The sequence below is a fragment of the Apis dorsata genome, unplaced genomic scaffold (assembly GCF_000469605.1).
Source record: "Apis dorsata unplaced genomic scaffold, Apis dorsata 1.3 scaffold_416, whole genome shotgun sequence".
Classification (NCBI taxonomy): Eukaryota; Metazoa; Arthropoda; class Insecta; order Hymenoptera; family Apidae; genus Apis; species Apis dorsata.
Window position 1 is genome coordinate 371,677 of NW_006263671.1, and position 7,552 is coordinate 379,228.

Sequence of the window (7,552 nt, forward strand, 5' to 3'; positions counted from 1 at the left end):
CTGTTCCACGGTGGATCGAGTTAAGTGGCGCCACAAGCGCAGGGCAGACGCGACTGGGAAATCGAATTATCCGCGACGCCCCCAATTTTCATCCGGCAAAACTTTGGATAACTGCATGTCTCGTACCGCGACGGACTTAAGATAGAGACGAGACAAATATTTGTCGATCTCTCTTTATTCTGAAGAATCTGATTCGAGACGGGCCTTTAAAATTTAGGATCGTATGGAATGTAATGCAGAATGGTATGCATCAAGTTACAAATGAAGCAAGTTGGAGAGCGAGATAAGTAATTTAGAATCCGTGGAATCTGTTAGATAAGAAACATTGCTATCGGGATGAGTAATATATAATGGTCGAAGAAGCCAAGAATACACAGATTGCTCATAATTAGTTTGAATTTCGCGAATCGACATCGTCCATCTAAATTCGTTTTGTTGAAATTTGATTTTATTTTTGTGCACAAAATTCTAAGTGGCATAAATAATTAATCAATGTTTAATATGATCAGATATTTTTTATCTCTTAAATTCAAGAATTTCATAAGAATGTACAGTCACTCATTGGTCAGTCACTCAATATAATTGTATAAATTGTTAATATAAATTATTTAAATTAATTTTATTCGAAATTAGTTGTAATGTCCAACTTTATCAACAGGAGATAAAGAAGAACACATATTGTTTACGTAAATTCCTGTAATTATTCGTTACATTCCTTCCAATAACATTAATTCGTATCTTGCCAAGTTTCTAAAAAATTTCTTTTCTTCTTTGATTCGAAGAATCGAAAACAATGGCGAAAAATCCATCGTATTCCCTTATCGAAGGAGCAAACGAAACTCGATTACACGGCTAACGAAACAAGAAGACCGTGAAGGATTAGGATAAACAAATACAGAGAAAGAGAGAAAGAGAGAAAAAGTGTAACGAAGCGGAAAGTCTTTGGGATCCCGGGTTGCGATCACGATAGAGGGTAGAACGAGTTTCGAGTTTGAAATGGGAGGAGAGTTTCGATCGCGGGAACAATGAGAGGATCAGTTACCGCATTCAATCCTCGCGACAATGAGTCGAGCGAGGAATGTTGGCGACATGGAAGAGAAAGGGAGAAGGGACGATTGTATCCTCTTCTCGGTGAAAAGCGGCGAATCTCCGACTAATTATTGTTTCGATTCGATGAAAAAGATCGCGCGCTTCAGTCCTACGATTCTCGAGGTATCGAGTGAAGCACAGTGTACATATGTGGTATCAAGTGGAATCGAAGGGAGTTGGATTTACTGTTTCGTTCGTTCAATTCTGATTAAATACGTGTTTACGAATGATTTTGATTCTTGTGCGGATATTTTGAAATTGGAGGATTTGAAAATTCTTAAATTTATGATTTTTTTTTTTTTTTATGATAATGTCTTCTGTAAATGAAATTTCCAATTTTTCTGGAATTTTCAGCAGATGGAATAATATTTTAGTAATCTTTAGTAATTTTAGTAATCTTCTGATGCTGGAATTTATAGTTAATTTTTAAATCCTTATGTGAATATCAAAAATTTTGAAAATTACCGAAAATTTAATAATCTTTGGGAATAAAATTTTTGAATAGAATAATTTTAATTCTTATATGGATATTCAAAATTTAACTTATTAAAATTATACATTTATAATTTTAATCTTCGAATAAAATTTCCAGATGAAATGAATTTATTTCTTATATTAAATTTATAATTTTACTTCTGATAATAGAATTGTAAATTAGAAATCCGTCAAGTAAATGTTGAACAATTTTAATGCAATATGGAGCAGTATGGTTGGTAATTTATTTGTCAATGAATGCCAAATTAGTTCCGTAATCTAGCATCGATTTTCAACGAGAACGTGGCATCCCATAGAATTTCCAGACGCGTAAATTACCTTCCATCAACGTCTTCATTTATTCTACGTCTTCAAATCTCTCTAGTACTTCGCACATTTCTCGTCAAAAAATCATTTCAAGGGAAATTGTTAGTAGTTAACATCCCTTCGTCGCTCTATCTACCTGCAAATTAAAACTCGTATATATAGACTGTTCTACGTACAAATATAAAAATGTTCTACTACGTACAAAAATGAAATGAGAAAAAAGAAAAATATTCTTTCATTTAAATGAAAAATTGAAATAATCAAAAACTTCAATTTTATAAACTCGGTTAAAAATTATTATATATATAACATAATACCAATATTCTATTTTTTTAAAAAAACTAAAAATTCAAAAAATACAACCAACCTCTTTCTATTTTTACTTTTCACAATAACACTCTTCAAGATATCTTCTACATACGCAAAAATATCTCGTTTTCTCTACCACTCCTGCCAAGAGTCGTGAATTCCCCTTTACTTCGTTTAATCCGTAACACGTGCGAATATTAAGGCAGCCAGTGTCGCATTTATAATTGCGTAGGGTGTTTTCCATGGCGGTTGTCGAGCGGTCGCGTGGAGACAATAAGAGGAAACGCGGTTGCTTTATGTTGGCGGCGGTTTTGTGGTAATGGGAAACATGGCGAGATCGATAGAACGGCGTTTAGTATCGTGTGCACCAGGGCAAGGGTTGTTGGGGAAGGGATGTAAGTTGAACCGTAGGCTCCCGTTGAAACGTGAAACGAATGCGAAGGTATTTCATTTCTCTCGTTTCGTTTCGCCTCGTTGGAGCGTGCTACGTTAATTGGAGTTTAATTATTCGTGGCTTTTCATTCGTCGACCCATTCTAACCGACCACGCAATGATGATACTTCCATACGTACGATTGATAATTTCTAAAGCGCCAGTCATATTTAACCTTTCGATGTTGCAAGATACGCTTCTAATCTAACCTAACTTTTCGAGTCAAGATTTTATCGTACGTGATTGTTCCACTTTCTTTTTACACTAGTAGTAGTCTTCATAGTTATCTTCTTTCCAAGTGAAGATTTAAAATTTTTGAAGTTTCATTATCTTCGTTCTTTAAAATTAAAATATAATTTTATTAGTTATATAATGATTTATAGTTATATTAAAATATAATAAGTATGTAATATCCAATATTATAATACTGTACCTGAGTTGAAATAACATGACAAAATAACCTTTTTCATCAACCCAAGACTTTATCTTGTGATTGTTCCAATTTCTTTTTACACTAGTAGTTTTTATAGTAGTCTTTATATAGTAGTTTATATAGTAGTTTATATAGTAGTAGTTTATATAGTAGTCTTTATAGTTTTCGTTGTAAGTGAAGATTTTAAATTTTTAGTTTTATTATCTTCGTTTCTTAAAATAAAATAAATTTGTAATATCCAATATTATAATAATATTAAATAAATAAAAATTTACCTGAGCTGAAACCGTATGATAAAATCCAAGGATTGATTTCACGAATCAACCATGCATATCTCAATATACTACAAATTCGTACAGATTTTCTCAAGCTAGCTAAATTTCCTCTAAATCTTTTGGGATTGACTACGATCTACAGTAGTCAGTACAGTACGATCTAAAGAATTCAATGATAAATGTAATAATAAAATACTCTGAAACGTTCTCCTTTAACAGAAATATTTCATTCGATTTTACAGTCTCCGTAAAATATTGAAGAAAATATTCGACGGAATATTTTCAGTTACTTACATAGAAGATGGCCTGTGGCCCAGTTTTACTGGAAACTAGGTTAACGGGTAATCTCGTAGCCTTCTCCATTCATGTTCCATTGTTTCTTCGATATCTGGCGAAAAAGAAACGAGACGGTTCTTCCATAATCACTATTCATCCCAACTATTATTTTTATAAAAAGGTTGGACGGAAAGTCGTGTCGTTAATTTCTCCGTTTGTTTTCCTTCCTTCTATATCGAACAAACAGGTAAATATTTTTCCTCGCGCCTTCTCCTTCCTCCGCAAACTCTCCTGCTCCCCTCCAACTGGCCAACCGAAAGTTCGTAACGAGAGATACGAAAGGAAATACATGGGTACGCCGTATCTAGATAGAATGTTATATACTGAAATTATAAATAGGTTAGGTTTATATCAGAGGGCTTGCATGCTCATTAATAAATAATAATAATAAAATTCGCAAAAATAAATGAATTTTCTTTTTCCTCTTTTTTTTTCATTTCGAACGAAATTTTTTATTTTTCTCGAATCTTGTCGAATTCCTTTTTCGATAATAAATCCGCGAAAATATGAGGAGACGTTTTTTAAAGGATAAATCATGAAAATTAAAGGATCGAAGAAGAAACGACGTGGATTCTGGTGGATTTCCCGGACAAACTACCCCTATTTTGCCACGCTCTGTCGATAGCAAGTTGTCCAAATAGGGGATAACATATCCCCGTATTTCCAACAATTTCGTCATGGATCTCGTCGACGCTCGTTATCCTCTATATGTTCCAAACTTTATTCCTCACATTTGTACAAAATCATCTTTTTTAGATCATTACATCGACTTTATATTTTTATTGTTCTTTCTATAATTCTATTTAATTATGGCGAAGTACGAAACGAGGAAAGTGAAAATTTTCCAATAAAATTTTAAATTCTATTAAATTTCTAATTTAGATTTCTTTTTAATTCGAATTTTTCACGAATTTATAAATTATGATATATTCTATAATATTGTTCAATTTTTTTTTTATATTTAAAAAATAAAAATATTTCCACGGACGATTAAATAAGTTTTCGTTTATTTTACGAACTAGACACAATGTTTTCATGATTCTATTAGTATTGTTGTCGCGTCACGAGATGCACGTTCCAACCCTACGCTGAGAAGGGTTAAATCGCGTGAAACCCGGCTCACCAGCTTCGAATTATTTACGGCAAATGGCGGAACGATGTCGCGTGTCCTCTACGAGCTTGATTAATCCTTACGTCACGTGATGTATGTTCCCTTCGATGCGACGAAATTACAAATTCGACAAACATCCTTCGAGACATTTCGTCGAAATTGATTGAATTTCGTTGATACGTTGTTTGTTTTACAATTGTTGGTTACGCAGTTGTTCATGGTATGTAAATTTGATCGCACTTATGCAAAAGTTTTATTTATACGCAATAAAAAAAATTAAAATATTTTCATCTTGCTTAACTGTAACGTATTCGATCTAATTAATATGAACGTTATGAGAATTTTTTATTCTAATGATCACGAATTCTCATGAAGAAATTAAAGAACCGTTATTTCCTCACTGCAAAATTTCCTCCACTAGTTTCTCGATCTTTACTTATCAGTAACCCACAATTTAGCTCGGCTTAACTACTGCCGCCATAATTAACTGAAACTTACGACTCGGGTTTAGAATGCGCGCGCACGCAGTTGAACGCCACGCGAATTTATACACGTGCGTTCGGTGCTCCCTCTACAAAATTCCTTCTTGATAACGATGATTTACCGAGTCATACTCCCCACCGGGATCTTATTAGCCTCATTATAATGACTGTTTCGCGAGACAATGCGTCGACGATGTATTTACAGAGGAACTATAGGGATAAACATTGATCAAGCTGGTTGATTCATTGCGAAATAATTGCACAACCATGCTGCGATCCGCATTTTCGCGGACTTTGATATATTATTCTAGTATGTCGACCGGCTTATCGCCGCGAAAACCTAGCTTGAGGCTTGGAATACAATGCGATTTATATTTTCGCCTCACGTACCACTCGGTTAATTGATCTGATGAACTGGGAAATGAGATTTAATGTGATATGTACTTTTTGTTGAAAAATTTTGTAATTTTAATTTCGTAATTTTGTTGGAATTTTATTAACGTCGACTACTAAAGCAGATATTAAATATTATTTATATTGTCTGAATCAAAAGTCATTCGGTTTTGTCAAACGAGAATTAGATTAAGTTAAGGTAATAAAAAGATATTGAAAAATTTATTTTAAAAATCGTGTTTTCTTCTTAGAATATATTTTCAAATGAAATTTCGAATAATAATGCAAAAAATATTGACAAAGTAAATTTTTCCTACATAAAAAACTTCGAACTAAATCAAAAACTCTATTTTCCAATAATCATAATCAATCTATAATTTTATTTCTAATAATTATTTATCCCTATCAATATTCCACAATTCTCTAAATTAAAGTATAGAAATAAAAATATCAAAATATATTATCCTTTAAAATCACTAAAATTTTTCTGTGAAAGAAGCTGACTTAGTTGTTCCTCTCAGGATCCCTATTTTTGCACCGATCATAATTCAAGGGACAAAGTCGTAAAACGTCGTAAGTACCTGATTCAGACGTTATTCCGCACTCTTTTTACGTCCATCGATGATGAAGAAGGGGAAAAAAGGAACACGAACTGCTGGTAAAACAGTGAAGTCGATGTGCACTCAGTGGATTCGAAGCTATAGCGAGTTACAGGGGTCTCGCGAGTAATCCAGGTTGGAGAACTTCCGGTTCCAGCGACTGGAAAAGAATGACGTGTCAATGGCAAGGCCAGATTCCAGTCACGTAGTTGCGGAACCGGAATTTCGAACCGGAAAGAAAAACAGGCTCGACTCTGTGGAATAAAAGATGGAAAGAGTGGTCAGCAAAATTGGAGAAAATTATATTTGTGCTAACATTTGGACGTGGACATTGATATAACATCGCGAAATATTGTAATATAATAGTAGAACTAAATATTAACCTTAAAAAAATGAGAATCATTCTGTTGCAGAATTTGTATTATGTAGATAAAAATATAAAAAGAAATATATCTAATTTTTCTACATAAATTAAATTATAAATTCTGAGATTAAAAATGACAACAAATAATTTTTTGAAAAGATTTTTTCCTAAATGGGCTCGAGCAATCCTATTTTTCCTAGAATTAAAGAATAACTTGATAATATAATTATTATAGAAAAAATAATAATGATTCACCGTTACATCATGAACATTGAAACAGAATATTATTATAAGCATCAATAACGGAATTATATTTTGATACAGGATACTATTTCAAAATGAACGATCAAACCTTTTAATTTTATTAGATTCCAGTTCCAATTCCAATATTGTACTATCTTGCACAATAACCTCTCGCAATAAGATATCTTCTTTAAAGCCAGAGTTGTCATCAGCTTCTATTTTTCATTAAACAAAGATGCTGGCTGGTACAATTATGAATTTTCTTAAGCTCGCTTCTTCCATTTCCTTTTTCTCTCTCCTTTCTTGTCTTTGTATCTTTTTTTTTAAATTTATCAATGCATTTTTGTCGACGTCAGAAGTTCAAATAAATCCATGATACCATATATCACCAACAGAAACCATCACTTTTGTAAATTACATTCATTACGGATTATAGGAAGTCAGACACTGGTTGCAGAAAAATTACGATAGGGAATAACAAACTTTGATATTCTTCTTGCGACTACAATGAATTCTCTTCGCGAATCCGGTTAATTTATATCAATTATAGAGGTTAAAGCAATTTAGCGCGAGAGAAAGGGGTGGTAGTCAGGTTTTATTAGAAAGAAGTTACCGTTCACTCGTTATTCTTCGCACGTCTTGCTTGACATCAAATTCCGACCAAAAAAAAAAAAAAAAAAAAAAA